The following is a 13,977-nucleotide window of genomic DNA, read 5'->3' as shown; positions in this document are numbered from 1 at the left end:
CCCCCCCCCAGGAACCGAAGCCCGAAGCTATAAGATAGTGAATTCTACTCAACACTCTTGGCCAGCGAGGAAATATATTCGCCCCACTTACGTATCTATAAGCACATCGAAATGTATCTTTAGCAGTTGATCACACCTTTTTTAAAAGCCCCTTAATGCACATATGCACATTGGACATAAGTAAACTGGAGAATGGATAGTTTCTTAAGAGTTAATTACGTGTAATTGTCCCCATTTACAACGTTCTTTTATCATACAGATCACTTGTTTGTTGCTTAAGCGCTCGCCTTACACAACAACATTAGCACGAAGCTTTATGTCTCGAGCACGAATTGTTTTGTCCCATTCGCTTCACAGCAGAGACGTTTCTTTTCAACGTTAACAACTTAGCATTAGTGGGCTCGATCGTGTCTGTGAACAAGCTTGAAGAATGTTTTATCTTTTCTGTTTCGCTTTGGTAAGGTGGGGGTGGTGCGTCGACGACATTCGCCAGTAGGGGAACGCATGCGTAGCCTCGAGTCAGCTGTTCCTCCCTTTGCAAGTCCCTCGCAACCGGTTTAGTTGTGGGCCAGAAGGTAACCAAAACAGTGCAAAGAGTGCGTCGGTCTCTACGCTGCAAAGGCACCCGTGAATTGTGCTAAACACGCACGTGGTTACGGAAAGTGTGTATTAAGTCTGTGCTTTTTAAAACGTTTCTTTTTGTGCGAGCCGCTCCTTGACTTCAATACTCGAAAGAAAAGGTGAGTTTGTTTTGAATTCTTGACTCGTTTCTTTAGCATAGTTTGTAGCAGTTAAAATGCAACGTGTTGCAAGTGTAATATTACGTCACTTTCTTTAACGTTCCTTCTTATCTACATTGTGAATAGTTCAAGTTAACTAACAATGAGAAGATTATTAAAACAATACTTATAGCTTTTGTTTCAAGTATAGTATAACATTCTAATGCAAGATATAAGATGCAAGGGCAGAAAACAACGCTATTTAGTTGGTGTCGAACATCATATATGGACCAGATTGTAATATATTAGCGGGATTTGCGTTTTATGCGACTCACGAACTCGTCATCGAAATTTCTGGATTTGAATCCCTGTCTAGGCATGCTTGGGTACCCTTGATCCTTTGTACCGCCTCTAGGAAGTGAAAAATTTTCCATGGTTTATGAAGGTAATGTTTTTTTGTTTGTTTTTAGCTCGCGGAGATGTATTATAGTGAAGTGATGTGTGGTTTTAAGTCGTACTTTTGAGATAAAATATATCGGTTATGCATTGTTTTCGCACTCTGAAACATTTTTCTACATAAAACATCGAAATCTGTGGATTTAAAATAATGTCTTTTTTTTAAGTGTGCATAGAAACAGTTTTTACGAATAAAAACTGTGACAGTTCGTGTGCCACTTGACACATTTCATCCTGCAGTTTTCTTTTAGATGTGATCGGTTTTAATGCCTTAGATGTGTTAGATTAAATGGTGTTCATAATTTTACGTTTTGCGAGTGTTATGTTGTTGATAGTAATCTTCGACGTTTTTGTTATGTTTTTCGCTTTTCGACTACGCATACGAATAAAAAACAAAGTAGTCAGAGATAAGAATTTCATTAATTACACCGACCATACTTTTAGAAAAATCGGCGTAATTCTCAAGGGGGTTCAGTCCATCACTGGTCCCGGCAATGCAAAATAATAAACAACATAGGGGTTACACGTTACAAATGCACGTAACCTGGATTCGAAACCCGGGTACATTCGCTGCTTTTCTCGCAACGTTTTCATCAATTGATGTTCACGATTAACCTAAAAACGGATTAGTAGCGAGGCAAAGCCCATGCAGCAAATTAACATAAACAACTGAGTATTATGAAATTTCTCTACAGTAGAATACGACAATTTTTATGTAAGAATATAGTCGTAGAATGCAAGGTGATTCATTGCAAAATAATCACGGAGTTTCTGAACTGAAGAAGAATGATGTCTGTAGCAGAAGGTATTTGCTATTATTGTGTTTTCAGGTCCAGCGTTTGCTCACATAGGCTAATCGGGACTGGAGTTCATCTTTTGAAGTGGGATCCGAACCACTGTGCAAGGTGCTTCCTTCGGGGATCGAACCCGCGACCCATTGATTACAATGCGACCTGCGTTATTACTAGACCTCGGATTTTTAGTTTCTAAACAGTGTGCTTTTAGATTCCTAAAGTAAGCTCTAAAAATCTAAAATAGGTTCTAAAAATTCTGAAATAGGTCCTAAAAATCATGTTAGGCTCGAAAAATCCTGAGGTAGGTTCAAAGAAACTTAAAAAATTAGTTCAAAATTCCTGAAAAATGCTGATTATGATTAGGTATAGTCACCGGCAATGAATTTGGGACACCTATATCCTGAAATACGCACTATCTTGCATAACGTTGTGTGTGTTGCCTAACCCTACGGCGATGGCAGAACTTACCATTGGAAATTTGCTATTAAATCCACCCTTCGCCGTATGGTTAGGCAAGAATCTTTTTTCATGTTATCCACAGTCAAACTCCGCAATTTTGTCTGTGCTGATAATAATCTTTCAACAAAAACATAGTCAGTGGTGCAAACTTCAATGCTGAAATGTTAGTTTGCAAGACTTGTGTGCAAGTGACGCGAAAGTGAGCAAGACCACACAGATCAGACCACTTTGAATTGTACACGTAACAGTGGCACCAGACATTTAGCTTTGTTTAGAGCTTTGAAAAATCACCATGGACTTGGAGGAAGGGAAATCAACAGAGAGCACGTTTCAAACACGTTCGTTTTTAATTTTTTTCGTGACCAAGCAAAGCAAAATGCCTTTGTGTAACATAAAAATCCTGTGGAGCGAATTTACAATACCGGAAGTATCTCCAATTTGTTTGAAATTTGGCATACTCACTAATTTTGGCCTCCTAATCACGAATCTGCAGTTACATTTGGCGGTCACGTGTAGAAAATGCAAAATAAGCGAAATTGAGTGGTTTGCTCATTATTTCCCAGAAAATTTTATGTTTCAAATACTTAAGAAACTATATATATACATCTCTACGACCCCAAATTTTAACTAAGCTTGCCTAACCTAACCTAACCTTACCGTGAATGGTTCGTGGGGATATCTGTCAATGGTTTTCCGGTAATTGCGACAAGGAACCTGTAAGAAATCTTATTTGCGTAGCACTTTAACGGCCAACATTACTCATCGAAGACGCCATTTTCTTATCCTGCAATTTTACGATCCATGCACTGTTGCCAAACTTACCTGTAATCAAATCAGTTCGCATTCCACATCCTCTTCTACATCGTGATTGTCACTTTCACTTTCGTCGTCTTCCTCCTCGACGCATTTCTCTGTGGGATGGTTTTGGGCCAAACACCGAAATCCATAAGTTTCTTAATTAGCCCACGGCCATCCTCCTCCACACTCCACATAACGATCTGTGCAACATTCACAACTCCTTTGCTGCTCCCTTCCGCCATTCTAACACGATCCGTGCTCTCCAAGCATGCAATCAACACTGTGGCAACGCTGAAGACACGGTAACAGATTGCGAACGTCAATTGGTCAATTGTCCATATCAACAAATATGGTTCCCATACTTCTACACGGAGAATCATTGCGAGAATTGAAGCAGTTTTTTTGCAATTTGTAGACGTGACCGACAAATGTAACTGCAGATTTGTGATTAGGAGGCCAAAATTAGTGAGTATGCCGAATTTCAAACAAATTGGAGTTACTTCCGGTATTGTAAATTTATACCAATCCTGTAAAACCTTTAAAAATATATAAAGATCTAAAAGAAAAGGCTTGATTTAGGCGCATGAACCTAAAATAGGTTCTAACAAGCAAAATAGGTTGTTTTAGGCACTATAAAACTTCAATATTTGTTGCGTTTTTTTAACGAAACGCTCACATACCTTACTATTATTTCTTACATACCTGTAAAGGTAAAAATAGGTTATAAACCTAAAATCTGAAGTCTACTTATTACTGCTTGTAATTCAAATATAAAATCATTAAAATAGCGTGAAATGCACTACATTCATACTAATTTCCATAGAATACTTCTGTAGTATTTGGTTTAGACTTTTCGAGCAATTTTTTCTTGAAGCAACGGAATCTACCGAAAATTAGCAACATCAGAAAGAGGGGGGGGGGGATGCAGCAACCATAGGAGGAATTACGTCTCACCCTTTGTACAGAGCATTCTCTGACATTCGCTACGAGACTTTGCGGCAAGCGGCCCGGCATCAGAGCTTGTCTTTCCCGGTGAACGGGTCCGCGACAGTCGCTTATATTAAACCTCGTAAAAAAGTTTAGATTAACAGGGCCAGTTCTGAATAAAAGTGGAAAGAAAAATGGGGAACTAAAGTATACAAAGACAATCCGCACACCATCCGTGAGTTAAAATAGAGTATTGTACGAAAAATCGGGAGAATTACAGTAGACGAACTTGCACGTGTAAATGCCAATTTCCTTCGGAGATGCCAGGAATGTGTTGCAGCGAGGGACATCATCAACACCTTCTGTAGTCAAGGTTAGTACACAATATGAAAACTGTAATTTTAATAGCCGACTCTAGCGACTGTCGCTGACCCCGTTCACCGGGAAAGACAAGCGCTGATGCCGGGCTGCTTGCCGCCGAGTCTCGTAGCGAATGTCAGGGAATGCTCTGTACATTTTTACAGTATTCACTAATTGTTTATAAGCTCGGAGAGTTTCTATACCTTCTATACCTCTAAGCAGAACGATGTAGCAAATATCAGTTCTCAGTAGTAAATTAAGCTGAAATCTTATATTTTCATTAGTTTTAGAATTTAATATCTATAAATTGATATGTATGGAAAATGTAGAATGGATATTCGATCCCTTCAAATTTTTACTGGGCTAGGTGCCTCCAATCTATTATACTATGAACATATTGGAACTATGTACATGACTTAAACATTCGACTTTCAACAATATTGTGTTTACATTTAATTTTCATTTTTAACTTTCGTTGTTCCCTTAATTTTTAATCAAGATATGAAACTGTTATGGAATATTTGGTTTCATACGAAGTGCGACTGTTTGGTAGTTATAGTATTCGTAGTAAGAGTGCATATAGTTCTGCTATCCAGGGTCGAGTTCCTGAAGGATTTCAATTATTTAAACAAATTGATTGCCACAGTTAGTAAAGTTGAAGGGGCTCGTACCACGTAATGGGGGGGAGGGGTCAGAAACAAAAAAAGATGGGGAATTATGAATTAAGCTTGGAGATTTTGCTTGATATTGTAAAGTCATCCATTCATTATTCATCCTCATCTCCGCGATTAGCTAAAAGTAGCAGAAAAATGAAGTAAGATAACCAATCATTTCACGTATCAAACCCGCAAGTAGTATACTTGGGTAAGACCAAGAAATCATTCAAAAAAAGGTAAAGTGTTCCCCTGTGCTTAGCATCATTCAATCTACCAATATTTTATTTACGCACGTCTAACCTAACACCCTATAATATTTTTTAAAATGATCCGACTTATGGTCATTTTAACGCTTAATTTGCCATTATAATTCATGATCCATTCTACCCTAGTGGAAATGTAAAATTCAGTTATTTCTAATTGGTATGGTGCGTCATCCTGTTGAAAATTTCTCTGAAACAAACGTTTCTCTAGCATATATTTATGCTGGATTCCTCAGGCAAGGAAACTGTGCAATTTTCCTACACCACACGTTAATCTCACGAGAGTCCCGAATGCTTTCGTGTATGACATGCGGGCTTTTTGGATGTTCCGAATGCAACAGTTGCGCCGATAAGATAGTAGCCCAATCTATACGACTCGAATAACCGCGCGTTCAGAAGAGAACTCTGGAAATATTTCACAATATTATCACGAACCCCCCCCCCCTCTCATGGTCGCTTGGAATTTTGGAACGTTGCACGCTTGTTCTTCTTTTATTCGTATGGATTTTCTAAATTTGTGTCTCTTTATATAGGGTGTTTCAATAAAAAGGGTAACTGAACATGGTGTGTTTTGGATACTTTCAGTTACCTTTTTATTGAAACACTCCGTACTTTCGCCTTTATTTTTCTTTAGCTTCTTTTCTTCTCCATTTTTTCCATTTGTCTCTTTATTCTCCTCTTGTTTCTTTTCTCTTCCTCTCAAGCTACACTTCGTCTTTCCTTCCTTCCTCTCCCCGTCGGCATGTAATCAAGTGGTCCCAGGTTCGAATCCCTTGTATGGTGGTTCGGATTCCACTTTAAACTGTAGGTTCAGTCCTGTTTAGCCTGCGCATAAGAAGTGGACTTAAAAATAATATCCTTTATTTATCTTTCTCATTTCCACTCTCTCTCTAATTTCCATACCTATCACTCTCTCCTTCTCTCATCTCCCTTAAAACATTTCTATTTTACATGCCTATAAATATGACGTCACGGTTTTCAATAATATATGCTACTTCAATCGTCCTAATCATTTGCATTTGCAGGATCTTTTCGGCGAACGGGGACTGGAATTGTATAGATGGATAGTAGAGAGATGCTTTGGGGGCGGGGGAGGGCATACACAATAAGATATTCGTATATTTAGAACTTTGCACTCTCAAAAATGACACTCCGGGGTTATTTAAAAGGGGATTACATTTAGCACTCTGCTTTTCCCCCATAGTTATTCACTGCTTTTATTTGAAAATGTCGATTTTATAAGAAATTTTCAAAAGTGCCAACAATAGTACCCCTCTGCGTACGCCAGTGATCACGATTAGCCAGATGTGATATACACTCGTGCTCATAAATTAAGGATAATAGATGTTCTGGTGCCTCACGATACAGCACTGAAACAAACTAGTTGTGGTAGCACAGTCACATGTTGAACACACAAGAAAGACATCCACATACCCTGTTTAACCCTGTTTATTGCAGAAAACGTGAGAAAAACCAAAGAACGCACATATGATACAAAGCAAGGGAGATTGTAAAATGTTGTTTCACAGTTCTTTGAGCATGTACACAGGTTTCAGTATGGAACGTGATGCCCATGCACATTGACACATGCAGTACAATGGCGTGGCATACTCTGGAGGGGGTTGTCGAGCAGCTGTTGGGGTATGGCCTCCCATTCTTGCACCAGTGCCTGTCGGAGCTCCTGAAAAATCCGAGGAGGTGGAAGACGTGCGGCGACATGTCGGCCTAGAGCATCCCAAGCATGTTCGATTGGGTTGAGGTCAGGGGAATAGGCAGACCACTCTATTCGTATGATGTCTTCTGTTTGAAGGTACTCCTCCACAATAGCAGCTCGGTGTGGCCTGACATTGTCATCCATCAGGAGGAACGTAGGACCGACTGCACCTCTGAAAAGACGAACGTAGTCTTGCAGAATAACATCCCGGTACACCTGACCTGTTACAATACCTCTGTCGAAGATATGCAAGGGTGTACGTGAACCCAGGATAATGCCAACCCACACCATGACACCACCACCTCCATACTGGTCTCTTTCGACGATGGAACCGGGTCGGTATCTGGTTCCTGGTTCACGCCAGATGGTTACATGACGAGAATCATTGTTGAGACTATACCTGGACTCGTCAGTGAAGAGTATCTGAGACCATTCTTCCATTGTCCATGTCCTGTGTTCTCTACACCAGTTGTTACGGCTACTCTGTGACCATGTGACAGTGGAATGCAAATTGCAGGCCTCCGGGCGAATAAACCGTGCCTGTTGAGTCGTCTGTACACAGTGTGTCTGGAAAGAACTGTTCCAATGGCAGCTGCAAAGTCTCAAGCAAGGTCCCGGACAGTACTCCGTCAGTGTCTCCGGGCACTTACGGTGAGATACCTGTCTTCTCGTGGTGTTGTACACTGTGGACGTTCACTGCTGTAGCGCCGAGACACGTTTCCAGTCTGTTGGAATCGTTGCCATAATCGTGAGATGACACTTGGTGGCACATGGAGCACCTGTGACACGACCTGCTGTCTTTGGTACGCCTCTAGCCGCCCAAGTATCCTTCCCCTCATTACATCATCAATATGTGTTGGTTGAGTCATTTCACACACACACACTCACCATTCGCACAACCGAACACAACTGCACACTTCCTATAGGCACTGTACTCTGGTCAGCAGTTTCGCTCCTGTGAGTCATTGGTCTGCTTACAGCGCCACCACACACTGGATCAAGGTCATAGTCAACTCAGGTTCTTTGAGACAGTACCCAGACATCATTTCAAGTTGCAACGTGCACATCAAATATTTCTTTGTACAAGATTCAGCATTATCCTTAATTTATGAGCATGAGTGTAAAAGCGATGTCAAATGAACCAAACCCAAAATCGCACTGTAGACCACATTTTTTTTAAAAAAAATTGACACTTCTTACAAAATTTCTTGCGGGTTCCCACGAGTGCCAGTTATATACGATAACTATTTCCTTGTACAGTCAAGAACACTTCTGCGTTGTAACGATGCTATTGAAGACGCACTGAAGCAAGCCCTCGATGTCTCACCGCCAAGCGTCTTGTGAGTAGACAACCCAACCAACATTGCAATTCTGCGGCTTGTATACCAGTCACGGGTATACATATCTGTAAATTGAGCAGTGATGCCAAAGAGAAATACAAGATGAAGATTGTCGGAAGTAATGTCTCGTGTTCTCGACATGGAATAACACTCGGTCCACGTTACGTTCCTTTATTTAATGTTGTTTAGGAACGAACCTGACGGACTGGGTTTATATTTTCACTCCTTGCTTTACACTAAGTTCTATATTTTATAATTATATTAATGCTTTGACCGAAAACAATATCTAGAACAACATCCAACACACGTTCACACCACTCTTGTCACACACATGCACGTGAAAACACACAGCCAAAGTTAAGTTTTAACTTCCAAGTCAATGTCCAAATAACAGTAAACGGATAGAGAAACATGATGTTCGAAACATGGAATATTTCACAGAAAGAATGCGTCTATTATTTACATACGTGGTTTCTATCAATAGACAATGAAACAATTATCAGTGCAATGAAGATGCATTTGCTTTTTCAGGTGCCGAGGAAGGAAACAGACTGACTGGAGAAAAGAAGATGATGTGTTATTGATAGTGTGTTGGTTAGCGTGCAGAGCTTTAATCAGCGATGCCTGTGTTCTATCCCCACCATGAGCAAAAAAATATTATTTTTTTCTAGCAGTGAATAAGTATATTATATTGTTTTCTAGGCATTTTGACGAAAGGATACACATCAAATTTAATATTTTAATCTGTCCTTTCATTCTTCTAATAGGTTCTCTCTCACAAGGTATATAGAGATTCTCTATCTTGGCGAAGGATATCTTCTCAATGGTTCCGTAGCTACGATTCTACAGTCCCTTCCACTCACTTGTCTTATTTATTTACTTTCTTAATATCTACTCACGAATACCATGAAACGAACGAAAAAACACAGATATAGTTAGAACAAGAAACACACCTCGCATCGAAGGTTCCAGGCTCGAGTACTGGATTTTTTGCGAGGGTGATTATTCCTGGGTGTGTCTTTAACATCTTCGTCTAGAACACAATCATCATTATCCCGTAACAAAAGTACAGAAAATGCATGAGACACCGGCCAAGCTATGTTATACTTTCGGAATTAGCAATCTGAAAATAAACTTTCGTGTTAGTCGACAATTTGCAAAAAAACGTTTCGTGTTGTCTCGTTTGGAGTGTCGGTAATCGTATCGGACTAGTTTAACCATTTTTTGGTCAGTATAATTCAAACTCGGTATCAGCACAATAGGTAGTAGCTATGGTGCTATATTGGAAAGGAAATTTCAATTTACATATGCTGATGAATTGTGTTTATATTCAATCAATAAAAAATACCTTTATAATTATTATATTGATAAAAATAAAAAAAAAAAAACTAGAAACAACAAAAAGTACAAGAGCATTTATAACATATCAATGCTACACATAAGAAGAAAATATCTCTTTGTTATCTCCTTCCAGGATAAAGCAAGTCCTTGTATCCACAATTCTGAGCTTCAGTTTTCAAGATTCATCATCTGATCAAACCACATCCAAATGTAGAACATATAACTGTCACTCTATGCAACCTTCCTCCAAGCACTTATTTGAGGAACTGTAACATTTACAAGCCTGCCCGTTAAGGAAGATGAAAACAGATACTTATTCACTGCTTCCAATTCAACATGGCATCCATTATACATATCAGTGTCATTGCACAACTTTAGAATCTTTATCAGATTATATCATGATCAAAGTTCATTCAAGTCATAAAAGGCTTCTATATAACTTAAACATCCAAGTTATTATAACATTGCCCAGTTTAATGCTTTAAAAGCAACAATTATTGTACAAATATATCACCATTCCATATTGCTAAATCTGTACTTATCTTTTTTCCATCCTGAGATCCATTTAAAGTCACAGACAACTAGTATTAGAGCAACTAGTTCAAGCCAGATTTTTTAGTATGTGCAATCTTCAATTGTTTTTGTTTCATATTTTTGTCCCTAAGTGCTTAACAGCTTGAATGTTTGTGTTGTAAATGTACATATTTGCTCTGTTATAGCTATTTTACTATGTATATTACAATATACTTATCTATTGATCACAATTACCATTTTTTGAATGTTGATACAAAATACCAAGTATGACATCACAATGTACATTGAACAATTTTAAAGAGTTGACCTTTGTATATAAACCTTGAAGCCAATGCAAATGTACACAATTTCAATAAATTTAATTATAAATTTGAATGTATCATATCTTTCTTGTCTGAAAGAACACATATGATTGAAGATATTTGTTTTTCATATTGCCAGTCAAAAATAACTGTTATGACTAAATTGTTATAAATATTGCACAAATGTGGAACTTTGAACTTAGCCTAACCTTCTTCAAATGTTGTTATGACAATATATTATTTTTATTGTCATACTGGCGCTCAACAAGGGACGGACCCACAACAACAGATCTGAGCACTACTGAGACTTTTAACATATAATAATTAATATAATGCCTCTATATTTACAAACTGTTTTCATGTTTACCATTATAATCATCTGAGTATAACTGAATATTTGTTTTCCAACAATACAACCAGAACTTGTTCATCATGAACCAATACAGTGCAACTACACATAATGAGTTTTTAGTACATAATAATGTTGCAAAACAAATAAAACAAAATCAAGTTCTACATACCAACAATTATTATCTAGTGAAGTTCCATATGAACCATTTTTACATAAAACAATGTAGCTACATAACATTTTTATTTATTATGAACCAATGAAGCACCATTAAGAACTTCATTCTTAATCTGAGAGCATAATTTCTATATTAATCTTTATTTAGCCAAAAATATATTAATTATAATTTTCTATATGTAGAGTAAGTTACCTATGATCTAACTAAGTTTCCCATTGGGTATTCATCCATTTGTCTAGTAACATCAGCTAACAAGACAAGAATCTAAGTCCCTGCATCAAAAGCAAACATCCTCAGATTTACAGAGTGTCGAAACTAAGATTTCTTACATCACAAATCAATTCATGCAAGAAATGTATAAATTATGATGTGCGCACAAAAATTATAAATCTCAAATAACTGTTGTTCCTGAACTCACAGCGTCACGGCACGAATTTTCTATTCTGCCCTTTGTGAACACATTTTGGAGCCATAATGCATTCTAGCATTTTAAAGGAACCTACTACTTGACTTAAGCTTAGATCAAAACGTCTTTGCTTCTTGTCAAGTTTATTTCTATTTGAGCCTACAATTCAACTCTTGGAATCTCAGAGCTCTATAAAATGTTTTTACGCCACAGCTAAATCTTAGCATTAAAATCTACTATGCACATGCTATCACATTATATTATACATTTTTTGCACTCCGAAATACACATAACAAAGAATATTTGTTATATTGATTTTTTCCACTGCTAATCACAACTAAGGATCAAGATATATATGAATGAGGACCAATGTCGGATTACGAAGATCAACTTAAGGCAAACTCTACAGATGAATACTTCATACCTGAACTAATGTTTCAGACTCAAGGAAAGAAGCACGAAAAATGAAAAAATTTTGACATTGACATCTGACAAATGAAAAATTATGCATAAAGTACTGTGACTCACAGTACCTCCCTTAAGCAACAGTCTAAGAGAAGAACTTAACCAACCAATCCTCATGGGTGTGGTTGTAAAATGAAGCAGTATTTTTGTTCATCAAACCAACAAAATAAACAACATGTTATCAGTTAAGATATCATTATCATGTTTTGTAATGATGAAGAAAATATTACATTATACATTTATGAAGTATGAACATAAATATTGGATATATAATCTCAGATGCATAACACTGTCAAACATCTACATGTGCGTATTAAAAAGAATTTACAACCATGAATCAATTTTTGATTATCAGAATTGCTTTGAGTTTGCAATTGAGAAAATACTATCTGAAATTGTCAAATAATTAATCAATCTGTGTCTACTCTTAATATAGATCACACTTATAGAGAATGACATCACACTGACACTACCTTGTGAAAGCTCATTATTATAATATCTTCAAGTGCAAAGATATTATATGATCATGTCAAAGTCCTTTAATATGCTGTCAAAATAAATCACAAATTAACGTTGTTATTCATTTAGAATAAAACAACTAAACTATACCTCATACCAACAAAATTCCATCCTAGTCTGTATAAATATTTTATCAATCCTAGCAAGTGCATTGATAAAATAACATATCTCTGAGGCTTAATTGACTAAAACGTTTTTAACGTAGTCATGTGTGATTTCAGAAGTCATCAAAAATACATCTAACATAGTTTTAATCCAAAACATGTTAAGAATGGTTATCTCAAAAGATACTTGATATTTACGATCATTATCAATATAAGACACGTGGCTCAGATTAATCACTTATGTAATTAAGTACATTTATATTATAACATAAATGGAACATTACATTCCCTGAAAAAAACTAGTGTAACTGGTCTTAATATGTATCTTTACTTCATAAATTTATACCCCTAAGATGTGGAAATAGTCAACCTTCAATCATTATATATAGCAGCATCATCGTGTGGCTTAGCTTGATAAGTGTATTTGAAATCATAAATACCTAACCTATCAGCACTACATGATTACTATTGGAAGAATCCAAACTTGATAAAGCACCAAAGATACATGTGCATCATAAAAAGAAATATATATATATTCATATAATAAATATTTCTACATTGTCACAATAGGACTCACTATTGCCTTTACGTGAACACTTCACAATGCTTTCATGCAACTGTGGCATGGAATTATGAGTGACGAGCTTGGATCATCTAGTGGATGTCTCTGATACATGTCAACTTCATAAAATATACGAGGAAACAATTCATCTTCAGGAATTATTGACTTAACAATTCCCTAATAGCAAATAAAATAATTCTCGTATATAAGCATTTTAAATGCACTTACATTCTTTGTATACTACCACTACTTAACTAACATCTTGGGTAACATCTTTCACCAGCTATTCAAGTTTGTTACATAGATGAACTATTAAAGTGTTTTTAAAATTTGCTTTTGTTGTGCATAATAATGCCAAGTTTCCCACAAACATGCGGAGTTATATTTAAGTATAATAAACTTAAATATAGTGATCATGCAACTGAATTGTGCATAAAATAAATCACAAACTTATACTTCAAAATATTATATTGTATTTTTGTCCATCAAGATGAACAGTGGTACTGTGGCCAAATATACCTCCCTAGACCAACAGTCTAGAAGATACTCCCAACCAACCACCCTTTGTAAGTTGATGTGTTAAGCAGTTACTACATCTATGTAAGATATAGGAGCTAAAGAAACATCAACTTGTTCTTGTTTACTTTGGGCAAGAAATTTCTGCACCAGATCAGCATGTGAGCTATTGATATTCTGCAAATGTTGCAACCAGAATTTCCTCTTACCAAGTG

General features: G+C 37.0%; 1 protein-coding gene across 2 annotated transcripts in view; it reads left to right on the top strand.

Moving 5' to 3' along the window:
- Positions 1-441: 441 nt before the first annotated feature.
- Positions 442-13,977, top strand: part of rdgC (retinal degeneration C) — a 560,018-nt gene continuing 546,482 nt past the window's right edge. The window contains exon 1 of one of the 2 annotated variants that reach the window (XM_083134221.1): positions 442-740. The gene's annotated coding sequence lies outside the window, so the exon portion shown is untranslated. The remainder of the gene's footprint in view (positions 741-13,977) is intronic. The other variant, XM_083134220.1, reaches the window with a different exon arrangement.

Source organism: Lepisma saccharinum, chromosome 13, assembly GCF_977018435.1.
Source record: "Lepisma saccharinum chromosome 13, izLepSacc3.1, whole genome shotgun sequence".
NCBI classification, from domain to species: Eukaryota; Metazoa; Arthropoda; class Insecta; order Zygentoma; family Lepismatidae; genus Lepisma; species Lepisma saccharinum.
This window is presented reverse-complemented; position numbering and strand designations above follow the sequence as displayed.